This window comes from Notechis scutatus, chromosome Z (assembly GCF_049901735.1).
Source record: "Notechis scutatus isolate UNSWTSFEM ecotype Mainland chromosome Z, rNotScu1.2, whole genome shotgun sequence".
Taxonomy (NCBI): Eukaryota; Metazoa; Chordata; class Lepidosauria; order Squamata; family Elapidae; genus Notechis; species Notechis scutatus.
The window spans coordinates 93694574-93710279 of NC_142025.1; the positions used below are offsets into that span (position 1 = coordinate 93694574).

General features: G+C 38.7%; 1 protein-coding gene across 2 annotated transcripts in view; it reads right to left on the reverse strand.

The window, feature by feature from the left end:
- TNS4 (tensin 4) overlaps positions 1-3621 on the reverse strand; it is a 41110-nt gene extending 37489 nt beyond the window's left edge. For both annotated transcript variants that reach the window (XM_087947983.1, XM_087947981.1), the window contains exon 1: positions 3465-3621. The gene's annotated coding sequence lies outside the window, so the exon portion shown is untranslated. The remainder of the gene's footprint in view (positions 1-3464) is intronic.
- Between the last annotated feature and the right edge of the window lie 12085 nt (positions 3622-15706).

Sequence of the window (15706 nt, forward strand, 5' to 3'; positions counted from 1 at the left end):
TGAAAAGCTAACCTGTATATTTTCAGGGCCGTCCATAATCCTCATGCTTTTTTACATACGTAGTGCTAAACAGACAAGAGTTGAGGTGAGGGTGGGAGAGGGCCAAACTTTTAAACTTGCTCCTTTCCAATTTATTCCTTTTTCCTCCATCCCCTCCCACCAGCCCCTCAACAATTGATCATTTGCATGCAATAGCTTGCTACGGACTGCACTGTCTGAGAATTTTGATCAGATCCTGGCAATAGAATAGAGGTGGCAGCTTTTAACTGTCCTTGGCTGTTCTTGAAAAAGCTAAGGAGGTCTGGAAAAGTTAAGCAGGTCTGGATTTGGTTTGCATTTAGACAGGAGATCACCCCAAGGCTCTAGGCTAGACTGGGAAGTAAAAAAAATATTCCAGAAGACTGAATGGGAGCCAAAAACACTGTATTGATCTGTTCAGGAGTCAGGCTTGATTCTGGAAGGAGACTACATTTATTAGTCTACATGTTATAAATTTCATGTTAATGTTTTTTATATGCAAGGCAGAGGTGGCATTCAGCAGTTCTGGAGAATTGGTACTGGAAATTTTGAGTAGTTCGGAGAACCAGCAAATACCACCTCTGGCTGGAAATTTTATAGTATCCTTCCAAGGCCTGCCCACAGAACCAGTAGTAAAATTTTTTGAATCCCACCACTGATATAAGGGTCAAGAGGTATGTCCAAAAATGATTATTACTTGGAAGCTCGTATTATTTTTCAGAGTAAATAAAGCTTAAGGAAGACATGCTTATTTAAAGGAAGAGGAAGGATGATATTGATGGGTAATGGCTGTTTTGCAACTTCACAAAATTGTGGAATGTTATGCTTGGAGGCATCTTGTCCAACCCAATGCTAAATGCATAATGAAAAACTCCAAGCTCATTAGCCTCATTATGAAAGAAACCACCATTCTTCAAAACAGTATGGATAATTCTGGTCTTTGGGAAATATATCATCTTTTTTACCAAAACCTGCTTGGGAGGAGGAGTTATGCAGGGAAAAGATTAATTGTTAGGTTATGTCATTCTGGGAATACAGAATTTATTTCTGAAGTTTTTATATGTGGATAAGAGAGTACAGTTAATTAGGTATTCACTCCATTCAGATATGGCTGTTGAGAAGGGAAGGCCTCACAACCATTGATATCTATTTTTTCCTCTTTCTCATGGGATCCCCATAGGATTCAGTCTGGGGCAGTGGTTAAGTTGTTGGAGTGATAGCAGAAAGAATGTGGCCTTCCAGGTGAAAACAAAGCAAATATATTGCACCAAATGATCAAGCATACCCAATTTTCAATTTCATGATACCTTGTTTAGACATTATAAAGGGAGGCCAAATTCTGATCACATCTGGAGTGTGCTTGCCCTGCCTTCCTCATGCAGAAGGCAAAAGCAGGTGTAAAGATAGCAGAAATATTTTTTTTTCTAGTTAAGAATTTACCAGGCCTTTACACAGGCTCCACAGGAAGAAGTCTGGGACATGGTGGGAATTGGCTGGATCAGTTTCCATAATGCAAGCAAGGAGCTTATACTATATAGATATCTCCACAATCTCCACAATAGGATAATATTATATTATTTAATTGCACAATGGAACCTACTAGATAGACACACATAGGCAGCCAGTGTCCCTGACTTTCACACACTTCATGCATATTTTCAGATCCAAGGACTCTTTGTTCATATTCATACTACTTGAGGTCCAGAAAATGATACTTTCTCTAAATACATCCTATAAGGGAGCCAAATAAATGAAATAATGATAATTTAATACCTTGCTATACCACCCAATTATCCCAGTGAGGCAATAGCCTCCCTGTTTTTAATGGCAGGACTACCTTAGAAATCAATCTAGCTCAATATCTTTTTATCTGCGGCACGCAGGAAGGCTGGCATCCAATTACATAAACACACACATATACTTCAGTATTCTTTGAATCCCCAAATATGTGAAACTCTAAGACTTATATATTTAGGCTATATCCTTGATAACATACGTAGTTATTATTTCTATTAAAATATAAACAAGTTTTGGTAGCTGTGGTAACTAACATTTTCCAATTTCACTGCCACACCTCTTCAGCAAGTGAGCCAGAAAGGAATCTAATAATCATTCTCCCCCACCACCCCTGCCCCACAATCCAGCTTCCTTTCATGCTATTGAGAAACGGATCTGTGCAACTCTGCACTTCAATTTCAGGAGAAAAGGGAAAAATAGAACTACCAATACAAATTTCCTTAAATGGTCCATCCAGATGTAGCATCTCCTGGTCCATATGTTAATGTATTTGGAAAACCACCTGGTTTGAAAGGATTGTACTAGAATTAAAACCTGAACAAATGTTCACCTCAATTGAATTGTATGTTAAATAGAAACAGGTACACTCATAGAGAAACTTTGCTTAGTATCATCAAAAGTTTGTATTAATTTTGCCCACTAACTAGTCTTCTGCTGTTGATGCATGGATGAAGGAAAAGGAAGGGAAGGTATGACCATTCGTTGATTAGTGTACATTCACCGATGGCTTTGCAGAGCATAATTTTACCACTTTTTAAACTGATCTTTTAATTGGTGCTAAAATATTTTGAAGTTATGATTAAAGAAAAAATCATACACCACTATAACCAATTGGAATGATTATATTCTACTGGTAAAATGCTCTAAACCTCAATTTCTACCTTTGCTAGTTTAGTAAGGGAATCAGTGAGTATATGGTAAAATCAAAATGGGCAAGTGATATCATCTAAGACTTTATGTCATCCTGTGAAAGCACAAATTACATAATAGGATTGACAACATAGAGTACCACTAATGGCTTTACAATACTACGTTGAAGGCTGAATGATACTACAAATTGCTAGAGCAGAAACACTGACACTCATTAAATGTCTTATGTTAAGGGAATCCATGTTACAAGACATTAAGATTCCACTTGTCCTCTACGCACATTCAACATACACATTGAAACTTGCTTCACTTTTTAATGCATATGAATCAGTATTATCCAGATGTTTTACAAGTACTGTCTAGAAAAAAATGACTCTTCTGACCCCAGGTAAATAGCACCTGCATGTTCAAGAAATGTCTAGGTCTAGTAAATATAAAAGCAATTTTTATATACTGCTTTTGTACAATATAGAATTAATGCTGGATCTTCTTCAAGGAGAAACATTCAGCTAAGATTTATTTTAGTGTGCTTTTTAAATCTCTGAATTCAAAACATCCCTCATAAAGAAAATGTGTCATATGTTTTCCCCTACTGAACAACAAAAGCTAATACTTTAAATAAGGGATATTGCAGATTACAATTCATTTAACTTGATTTTATAGAAATGGTATACTATCTGTTAAATGCAGAAGTGAAATGTGACAAGCCACGATGAAGAACAGGAGAAAGTAGATTGCAAGCAGAAAGAAAAGAAAAAGAAAATTAATTTCTCCATTACCTAAACTCCGTGGCTGCTGTTTTCTCTGTTGCCCTCAGCCTCCAACGTGTGGCAGAAAGAAAGTGTGAACAAATCTCAGTGCCTTGAGGGTGCTATTCCTTTAATGGTAGCCCTGTCCCGCCTATGCCAGGTGAAATCATGGCAACCACACCTGGATTTTTGTTAGGTGTGTCTTTAGGCTTATATCCAGGAGTGATGGAAAAACTGAAAGTGTTGATTATGGACCTGGCTATTAGCCAGGCAGATTCTGTCCTTCGTAGCTCATACCTTAAGCAGGCAGGAAAACATAAATCTTTTCACACAAAGAAAAATTAACCAAGAGCAATAGAGCAGTGAATCTGAACAGTTGAAAGAAGAGTGAGAATCTTATCTGGATTTCTGATGAAGGAAGGAGGAAAGAAAACAATTTTCAGTTCAGTTCCCTGACTGGCATAAATTTCTCCTTAGCATGTATAGAGTGTCCTTTGTTTATTATAACAGGCTTAGCATTTTTAGAAGACTGAATGCAACAATAAAACAGTGTGTTACCTTCTACTTTTCATACTCCTCCCCCAGTATGCTATACATCATATATCATTCTTCTACATAATGTGCTCAGAACTAAAACCAGCATGACAATAAAGTGAAACAACCTATTCATAATTGTAATTACAACTATAAAAATAAAATAACACACTAGAGTGTTTATAATTTCAGAAAATTATACTGAAAACAAATACTGTGTTTGCAGGCTATCCATGAATTATAATCACTTGTTTACTGACCATTTGAAGTTACAATGGCAATGAAAAAAGTGACTTATAACTGTTTTTCACACTTATGACCCTTACAGCACCCCCATAGTCAGGTGATCAAATTCAGGTATTTGGTGACTGGCATGTGTTAATGATGGTTGTATGTCCCAGGATCATGTGATCAACCTTTTGACAATCAATAAGGAAGCCAGATTCACTTAACAACTACGTTAGTAATTTAACAACTGCTCAAAGTACAGGAAAAAGGGGCTGCTGAATTATTGGGGGTGGGAATGTTGCCATCACTTTGTATATGTGATTTACGCGCTCATTTTCTCAGATTCAGAATTCTTTTGTTGCTACCACTTGATTTCCAGTAAAAGATATCTTTTCTCTAATTAATGGAGTCTAAGTATTTCTTTCTTGGATTTTGAATGGAGCACCATCTGACAGGGGCTCTTCTGACATCAGTGCTATAATACAAACATTATGACAAAAAACTCCTTGTATAGCTACTCTCTAATATATATGAATGATGGGACATACACATAATTTTTCACAAGTGCAAATTATATTAGTATTTCTGCTATCTTGGCCCTGAAGTATTTTGAGTTCTGTCAGTAAAAATAGGCTCCTTCAGTGGGAAGCAAGTTAAAAAATATTATATGGTCTTAAAGGAAACATCATGTGGAAGTACATTTTATATTAATTCTTAATAATAAGAATTCTATTTGGAGTACATCATTGTAAACTAGTTGCTACATAATTACAGCATGACTTAATACGATATGGTCTTTTACCTCAGGAAGGATATTGTTGACATACCAACTGGATAATCCCCCCATCACAATCATCTAGCTTTTGAAGATCCATCCCATATTTCATAGGATCATTCTCTCATCCCAATCTATATATCTGCTTCTTCAGCGGAACTGCTATCCCATCCAGATGACATTGTACTCACCATCACAGGATAAATCATCTGGTGATCAACAGGGCTTACCTCAATTCAGTGGCAGTTTATTCTTCCTCAGATTCATTTTAATATTGTATTCAGCAGTGATTCAGGACTTTCAGTATCTTGAATGTAGATATACACATAATACCATGAATATAGTTATATAACTGAACCGAAAAATTATGGATGAATTCTCCATCAAATCAGGGCCAAAGGAGAAAATAAAACTCAGATGAATCCACATGGATTAGAAAAGATGGCTCTGAGCAATATATACTCAGCCATCCTGGAAAACATTATCTGAAATATTCTGGAAACATTATCTGAAATATGACTGAAAGCACGATAAAACGTTGCCTCCGTCTAAGTTCAGCATCCAGGTTATGCAGCATCACCACCAGATGGACTGGATGACCAACTGCATTCCACTTGTAGTCCTCAATGGAATTGCATTTACATGGAGGGAAGTATGCAGTGGGTACACTAAAGCTCAGTCTTTGGCTCAATACTCTTCATCAATGATTCAGATGAGGGGATAGAGCCATCAGTGTACTACAGCTACCAAAAAAGACAACATGATCCTAGGCTGCATTAATAGAGAGATCAAGATCATATGAAGTGTTAATACCATTTTATAATACCATGGTAAGACCACACTTGGAGTATTGCATTCAGTTTTGGTCGCCATGATATAAAAAAGATGTTGACATTCTAGAGAGAGTGTAGAGAAGAACAACAAGATGATTAGGGGACTGGGATCTAAAATATGTAAAGAACAGTTACAGAAATTGGTTATGTCTAGCTTAATGAAAAGAAGGATGCCACCATCATTCAAGAACAATTCAGGAAAAAGAAATTTGAAGCCACCCTGAAAATTCATTTCAATAGAAAGGTGGGCCACAGAAAAATAAATAAGTGGTTCAATAGTTGTCTAGTCATTAGGAGACAGTGAAAAGTTTTAAAATAAAGAATTTATAATTGCTTCCTTCAGTGGAAATGAAATATAATTCTCCTTCAAAGAATGGATTATAATATTTGCAATTTAATCAACTAATTTGCCTCTGGCACCTTTTATAAACTAAGATAATTACAGGTCTAAGAGCTTGAGACTGAACAAAAAAACCTCATCCATTAAAATGGGATGCATGCCAGCCTCAATATTCTCAACATACTTGACTCTCAGTGTGGAGTCCAGCTTGCAATAGATGTGAGCAATCTGATGAGCAAAATGCATTTCTGTATTAATTATAGGTTCCTTCTCAATGTACGTGTGCAAAGCAGTTGCCCTTGGACTTCTAGAAATATTGGTCATATTGGCTGAAAATTTCTGAAATTTCTGAAAGCAGGAAATTGTTCTGGAATTTAAAATTCTTGTTTATTTAATTATAAGATTTATATATGTACTGTACTACTTCAGTCTGAATGACTGTCCACGTAGTCTACAAGATTATAAAAGAGCCTGCCATTTATGGCTGTAAGCTGTAATGGTTGTAAAATTGTTTGGTAACGTGACCAACCTAATTTTGTTACCTTTTTTATGGCACTGGTTAAGCAAAGAGAGTGATCATAAAGTGAATACCATGGTCATTAAGTGAACCCATTGTTCACTAGTGTGCATTTTCCTGAAAACTGGAAGTAAGTGCTGGTTTTCACCAAAACAATTGCAAAATGAGGGCATAGGATAGCAGGATGCTGCAAACATGCATAAATGCAACCATGTTCCTGAGTGCCTGAAGTGTGGTCATGTGACCATGGGGGAGTGGGGGAACCAGCCTCAGAACTTTGCTAGACCAATACTCGAATACAGTTCATCAGTCTGGAATCCTTATTACGTATGTGATATTAGCACAATTGAGAAAGTCCAGAAGTATTTCACAAGAAGAGTTCTCCACTCTTCTACTCGTTGTAGAATACCTTATGCCACCAGACTCAAAATTCTAAAACTAGAAAACCTTGAATTACGCCGTCTTCGGTCCGACTTAAGCATGGTATATAAAATCATACATTGCAATGTCCTACCTGTCAATGAATACTTCAGCTTTAACCATAACAACACAAGAGCACACAACAGATACAAACTCAAAGTAAACCGCACCAAACTTGATTGCAGGAAATACGACTTCAGCAATAGAGTGGTCAATGTCTGGAATACTCTACCCGACTCTGTAGTCTCTTCCCCAAACCCCAAAAACTTTAACCTTAGACTGTCTACTATTGACCTCACCCCTTTCCTAAGAGGTCTGTAGGGGCGTGCATAAAGCGCACCATCGTGCCTACCGTCCCTGTCCTATTGTTTCTCTTATTCTTTTATTTTTCTTATATGTACCCATTTCATATATTAACAACTATGTATACACTTGTACTTATTATCTTGTAAACAATTGACAAATCAAATAAATAAATAAAATAAATAAATAAATAAAATAAATAAACTTTGGATGCAGGTCATAAGCCCCCTTTCTGGGATCCATTGCAATTTTGAATGGTTGCTAAGGAACCAGTCATAAATCAAGGACTACTTGTAAATGATATAAGCAGGAGCACATTAACCATTTACCAATGCAATATTAATAAAAATAGTACATTCAGTGCATAATACACAAATAAGATAAATATATAAATATATTAAATAACACATAAAATTCCCTTTGAAACATCTAAGTCTTAACAAATCTTCAGAAGGCTGTATGAATTGGAGCAAGCTAGCCTGACTTCAGCGAGGCTCCTGAGACTTTTAGAAACAAGCAGGCCATATCAAGTTTTCAAAAGGCCATAAGAATGGTATTGCACAAAAATTCTTGGCCCAAGTTAAAAAACCCTAATCCACACATATTCAGGAAAAACAAAGCCCAGGCTCAACCTGTATGGTTTCCAGTTGGGCATTGCCCCTGTTTCTTTTTCTTTATCTTCGAGTCAGTACTGACTTCTGGCAGCTGGATTATCTGGACTGCAGTTTTTTTGGCAAGATTTTGTTATACTATATACATTTGGTAGGGGTAAGAAGAATCTATCTTGGAAAGGCAGTCTTGCAGATATATTGCAGCCATTATAGGTAAAGAGCAGCACCCTGCCAACCAGTGCAGTCTCTGTAGCAGTGATACCATATGTCAGTAACAAAACTATCCCTAAGCATGCAGGTTGGTGGTTCTGTGCCACTGGAAGCTTTTGGATGGTCTTCAAGGTCAGCTTTACATAAGGCAAATTATAGTAATCCCAGATGCAAGATGCAAGGGCATGAATGATCTCCCTTGGTACGTTCAGCTCAAGATAAGCTTGCTCGTGCATTTGCCAGAACTAAGTAAAAGTAAAAGACCTCCTGAGCATGGTTTTCTTCCAGCAACAGTTGTGAATCCAAGGAGACCCAACTTGCAAGTCCACATTTGATACTGAAGATCCAAGTTGCTGCTAATCCAGAATCAAGAGGCTTTTGAATGAAAAGCCACTCCAAATTAATAATTGAGTCTGAGCCTGATTTCTCACATGCAAACCCATGCAGATCCATTTGCAGTCTTCATACACCACTTGAGACGTTCTGCCTGTAAAGAAATATAGAGGTGGGGAAAGGTATGAAAGAGCCATTCAAATGGGTAGAAAGTGATGGGCTATTCAAAGGGATGTGGAGAAGCAATTATGCAATCAGAGATGGAAATAACAAACCTGCCTTGATTTGTCTGGTATAAGATGGAACAGAGAGAAACTTGGACAGGCTCTTAAGATGACATCAGCCCTTCAAGCTTGGCCAGATCAAGAAACAGATACCACAGGGATTCCAGTTTATTTTTCTAGGGTATAATAACAGGATCTGGAAAGCATGTCCAAATTTCTCTCTTTTCCATTTATACTAGATGTATCAAGGCAGTGTTATTTGGAGTTTTTCAGCCAGTGGTGGAGATACACAATTGGGTGTTATCTAGATATTAATGATACCTCATCCTGACCTGGTAGATAACTTCTTTCAATATCTATAGAGATTCTCAATCATCCAGATCATGGTTGTCCCAAAGGCCCTTATTCCAAAAGATAGCTAGATTTTCTTGGTTTTTTTTTTCCTTTGAAAATGTTTCACTTCTGAAGAACTGAAGAAACTTCTTGGATGAGAAGCAAAACATTTTCAAATAACAAACCAAGAAAATCCAGTTGTCTTTTGGGAAAAGCACCTTTGGGACTTCTTCCAAAAATTTCATGTAGATGATAATCAGGATAGGGGAAGGGTTCAAGCCCCATGGCATCTCATTACAGAGCACCTCACTAAACACTGTTGAAGAAATGAAATCATCAAGTCTGTCCTTCTCTGCTTTAAATAAAGGATTGGTAGCAGTTTCTTCCACCATCCAGTGACACTGGATAGGTGCAGAAACAAGCTAGGAAATCTTGCAATGGATAAAAGGAGAATTTGGAAGAAAGAAGGGGAGAATACATATCTTCCATCTCCTTTGCTGCTATAGGAAGCAGTAGAAAGACAAAAGGAGAATGGCTCCGCTGGTTCTACTTCACTTATAATCTCTCCATGGGATAGATAATTGACTGTTCTCCATCCTACCTCTCTCCTTTCTCTAACTTCTTTTCAGGACATAGCTGAGGTGGTATTCAGCAGGTTCTGACCAGTTCTGGAGAACCAGTAGTGGAAATTTTGAGTAGTTTGGTAAATACCACCTCTGACTGGCCCCGCCCTCATACATTCTCTGCCTCCCGAGTCTCAGCTGATTGGCTGGGTCTTCTTTTGTTGCCCTGCATAGGAGAACAGAGCTGGAAACTAGGTTAGTGGGGAGGGGAGGGAATGGGATTTTGCAGTAACCTTGCCCCAGGAGTGGGGTGGGAATTGAAATTTTGCACTATCCTTCCCCTGCTATATCCACCACACCATGCCCACCAAGCCATGCCACGCCCACCAAGCCACACTCACAGAACCAGTAGGAAAAAAAATTTCAATCCTACCACTACCCACATTGCTTGATAGCTAAGGGCTGAAAGTTGGTCCAGCCTTTCTTTAACAAGCCATACTTTAAGCCAGTCCCTTCATTGAATAGTAGCATTGTATACAAAATAGAAACTCTGTTCCTGTGGTACATGTAAGGAGGCATATGCTTCAGGGGGACTAGGCAGGAACATGTAATGAAAGCAACACATTCTTGATTGTGTTTTGCGGTATATCTGGTGTGCTGTATCCAGACATTCTTAGTCTTTGTCTTGGTTTTACACTTTTAAAAGCTGCCTAAAATTGTTGGCGCATCACTGTCCTTTTTTTAATGCCCATCGTATGAAAGGGGAGGAGTTTGCTTTGGAAGGATCCTGAAGGTGTTTGTGTGGAGTTGCATTGTTACATCAGGAAACTCAGTTTGTGTTTCTGAATAATCCTGATATTCAATGCTCCATCCCAGAGAAAAGTCTTTCTATACAGGCACTGAATTAACTGTTCCAGAAATTGGATGCTGGAATAGAGAGGCTTTTGTTAGATCCTGAAGGTCCCTCTTACACACTAACTCCTTTTTGTGATAAATTAAGAAATGGTGTTCCTAGGAAGTTTGTTAATCTCTTTCTTCCCTCTTTTTTTCAAATGAGTCACATTACTTTGGATAATTAAAAGAAAACCCCATGTTGACTCAGTATGGGTGGAGCACTCTGTCCCAACAATATGGTTTTATTTGTTCCTCTGACTTTTTTTTTATTCTTGCCAAAGTTTATCAGTGAGTTAATTCCATAATTAAAAAACAAAACAGAACAAAAACTGGAAGCTGCTTCCGTCTTTTGCCCATTTCTGTGCCCCCAGGTAAATACATCCTATTCAATGGAAATTTAGGTTGATAAAGGAAGTACAATGTATTTTACGGGAAGATGAAGGCAGTTTTTTAATGATTCACAAAGAAAAGGAGGGTCAGTTTGAAACTGCAATATTCATTATCTATTGAAAACTCATTCCTGCCTGTTTGATGAATAATTCAGTCTTGCACAGAATGTTGCCTTCAGATTTGCTATGACAGTCACTCCCAGAGTTTCTTGGCAGCAAAGAGGACATCTTCTTAGACAAAAATAATTATTCTTAAAGGAAATAAGTTTGGTGTAGGGCTTTAAAGCTAAAAGGTAGAAAGTAAGATACTGTGAGTTCTAGTCCCACTTTAGCCACAAAGACAGTTGCATCACTGCCTCTCAGCTCTAAGGATGTCAATTTTTCTCAGTTCTAAGAAAGGAAGGACTAACCACTTCCAAAATCTTGCCAAAACTGCAAGGACTAGCCTGGGCAATAATCAAGAGTCAACAATGACTTGGATACACATTCAAATAAATAGTCAGAGAGTAGTGGAGTTGTTGTATTGAAGAGTATAGATTCATTGTTGTGAGTAAGGCCTGATTAAAATAACAGAGTGTCCTTAGACAGGAGAGTGGAAGATTAAGAGGTGAAGCAGTATTCTAATATCAGAAGGGTCATCATGTAAATCAGTTTCTCATCTTTGGAACTTTAAGTTGTATGGATTTCAACTACCAGAATTCCCCAGCCAGCTATGTTAATTGGAGAATTCTGGGAGTTGAAGTCCTCATATCTTAAAATGCCCAAGGTTGTGAAATACTAATGTAGAGGATGAAATGGAACTGTTCTCCTTTGAGTAAGAAAAAAACGAATCAGTGGAAATTTCAAACAGGCTTGAGTCAATACTGCTAGAATGTTTCTAGGCATATGAAATATTAAATTGTGGGCCAGATTTTTTTGGGAGGGAATAGGAATATTCTCCACTGCAACTATTTCCTCAGTCTGGATGCTATATGCTAGGGATGCTGTGGAGAGTTACGGGTTTGAGGAGGACTTACATAGGTTCAGAATCCTTGAACAAAAGCAGCATTTCCCTAACATTGCATACTAAACAACAATGGTTGGAAGAAAACCAGGAATGGGTTTTTAACTGAATCGCTTGTAAGCTTGATTCCAGCCTGGTACCATTTGATGGACTTTGGGACAGGAAAAATCAGCATAGAACTCTGACTGGGTGATCTAGACTGCAAGACCTCCAGAATAATTTTCTGTACAATTCCACCCAGAAACAGTCAGACAGCCAACATCTAGTTAAAAGTGTACAATTTAAAGCCAAACCCAGAAAATGAATCTGCTGTCTTATGACTACTGCTATCTTTATCAAACTATCCAACCTGATTCCACTAGCTGAAGATAGGACAACTGAGATAACAAGGGCAGGCCTTGGAGACCAAGACTGTCCTTAATAAATAAATGGGAGTACATGGAATTGTACACTGCTCAAAAAAATAAAGGGAACACTTAAACAACACAATGTAACTCCAAGTCAATCACACTTCTGTGAAATCAAACTGTCCACTTAGGTAGCAACACTGACTGACAATCAATTTCACATGCTGTTGTGCAAATGGAATAGACAACAGGTAGAAAGCATAGGCAGTTCGCAAGACACCCCCAATAAAGGAGTGGTTCTGCAGGTGGTGACCACAGACCACTTCTCAGTTCCTATGCTTTCTGGCTGATGGTTTGGTCACTTTTGAATGCTGGTGCTGCTTTCACTCTAGTGGTAGCATGAAATGGAGTCTACAACCCACACAAGTGGCTTAGGTAGTACAGCTCATCCAGGATGGCACATCAATACAAGCTGTGGCGAGAAGGTTTGCTGTGTCTGTCAGCGTAGTGTCCAGAGCATGGAGGTGCTACCAGGAAACAGGCCAGTACATCAGGAGATGTGGAGGAGGCTGTAGGAGGGCAACAACCCAGAATCAGGACCGCTACCTCCGCCTTTGTGCAAGGAGGGACAGGAGGAACACTGCCAGAGCCCTGCAAAATGACCTCCAGCGGGCCACAAATGTGTATGTGGCTGTTCAAACGGTCAGAAACAGACTCCATGAGGGTGGTATGAGGGCCCGACGTCCACAGGTGGGGGTTGTGCTTACAGCCCAACACCATGTAGGACGTTTGGCATTTGCCAGAGAACACCAAGATTGGCAAATTCGCCACTGGCACACTGTGCTCTTCACAGATGAAAGCAGGTTCACATTGAGCACATGTGACAGACGTGACAGGGTCTGGAGACGCCATGGAGAACATTCTGCTGCCTACAACATCCTCCAGCATGACCAGTTTGGCAGTGGGTCAGTAATGGTGTGGGGTGACATTTCTTTAGGGGGCCTCACAGCCCTCCATGTGCTTGCCAGAGATAGCCTGACTGCCATTAGGTACCGAGGTGAGATCCTCAGACCCCTTGTGAGACCATATGCTGGTGGGGTTGGCCCTGGGTTCCTCCTAATGCACGACAATGCTAGACCTCATGTGGCTGGAGTATGTCAGCAGTTCCTGCAAGACGAAGGCATTGATGCTATGGACTGGCCCGCCCGTTCCCCAGACCTGAATACAATTGAGCACATCTGGGACATCATGTCTCGCTCCATCCACCAATGCCACGTTGCACCACAGACTGTCCAGGAGTTGGGGGATGCTTTAGTCTAGTGTTGGAGAAGATCCCTCAGGAGACCATCCGCCACCTCATCAAGAGCATGCCCAGGCATTGTAGGGAGGTCATACAGGCACGTGGAGGCCACACTCACACTACTGAGCCTCATTTTGACTTGTTTTAAGGACATTACATCAAAGTTGGATCAGCTTGTAGTGTTTTTTTCCACTTTAATTTTAAGTGTATCTCCAAATCCAGACCTCCATGGGTTGCTAAATTTGATTTCCACTGATAATTTTTGTGTGATTTTGTTGTCAGCACATTCAACTATGTAATGAACAAAGTATTTAATAAGAATATTTCATTCATTCAGATCTAGGATGTCTTATTTTTATGTTCCCTTTATTTTTTTGAGCAGTATATATCTTCAAGGGGTCATTTGAAAATAAAGTCTAGCAGGAGAAAGTAATCTTTCATTGCCCAATTGGACATTTTGGGATCAGGGTGTCCTTAAGATGCCTATTCATATTAGGATAACAATGCTGGAACTTTTACAGCCTTTGAATGGTTCTGTTGATGAGATGAGGCAGAGTTGAAGTGAGCTGACTTGTAGACAATATTATTCTGCGGTTCCAATTTACAATGGAAGATCTGATTTTGTGAGGCTTATCAATGGCAAATAATTTGGACTGTAATTCTATCTAATAGTTCACTTGAATTCATGTGCCAAGTAGGTCTGAAAGCAAAACTAGTAAATCTTGTTGCTCTTTGCATAATAGAAAATAAATGTGTTGCACCAATTTGTGGACTGAATCATAATAATAACTTGTGATGGTGATAAATATAATGCATGGTCTTTTGTATCATATTGCTCACTTCAATGCTCAATGATAACATATACAACACAGACCAGCATAATTTAAAATATGTGATGCAGGATAATAACAATAGCACTTAGACTTATATACCACTTTATAGTGCTTTACAGCCCTCTCTAAGCAGAGTCATTCTATTGCCCCCAACAATCTGGGTCCTCATTTTACCAACCTCAGAAGGATGGAAGGATGAATCAACTTTGTGCAGATCAAAATCAAACTCCTGGAGTCAGCAGTGAGTTAGCCTGAAGTACTGCATTCTAACTCCTGCATCACCACGGCTCTAAATCAATTCACTTAAAAAAAAAAAAGAGAGAGAGAGAGAATTCATCATAACGTGATATGATTGTTTAAATCTTTCATATTAAATGCCCACTTTCATTCAAAATAGAATACTATTTTCTGAAATCTTATTGAATATATTTTTTAAAATATTTTTTATAAATTATTTGAATGTAACAAAAAGCATGGCTTTATATGTAGGCATGTTTTGTAATTGGCCGTATCGATTTGTCTCGATAGTCAAATGGGGTAAGAACTCATAATGTGGTCTCTACATTCCAGTGATCCCAAAATATTGGGACTCTGTTTTATAATATTTTGGAGAATGCTGACTCTGAAGGAATTCAAGCTACAGAGCAATCTGATCAGCTATATCATATCATAGCTGTGTTTTCAAGAAACTTTAGGAGGAAAACTGGGGAAGGCTGAGCCTTTTTCCTCCACCTACTGTCAGCAGAACAAGACTATAAGAACCATGGAAGAGCCTTGATGGCACAGTGGTATATTGCAAGCTAATTCTGCTGACTGCCAGCAGTTTGATTCTCACTGGCTCAAGGTTGACTCAGCCTTCCATCCTTGTGAGGTTGGGAAAATGAGGACCTAGATCGTTGGAGGCAACATGCTGACTCTGTAAACAACATAGAGGGGACTGTAAAGCATTACGAAGTGGGTATATAAGTCTAAGTGCTATGCTACTGCTATCATGCTTTCTGGTACTGGAGAACTAGAAATGGGCAAGACAAATGGACAAGTCAGCTAGTTTGCTCTGTAGTATGCCTTCAGAAACTTCTGTATCCATAAATGATAACATCTCAGTTTGAAAGGGACCATTTGGGCAACTAAATTTATTCTTCACCCCATTATGTGCAGGAATCCAATGAAAGGTAGAACATATGGGAGTCCAGCATCTCTCCAGGTAACAGATCTCTTACCTTCTTTTACCATTAGCAGATTTTCCCTGAGCTTTAACATGGTCATGTGCCTTTTGGTTGCA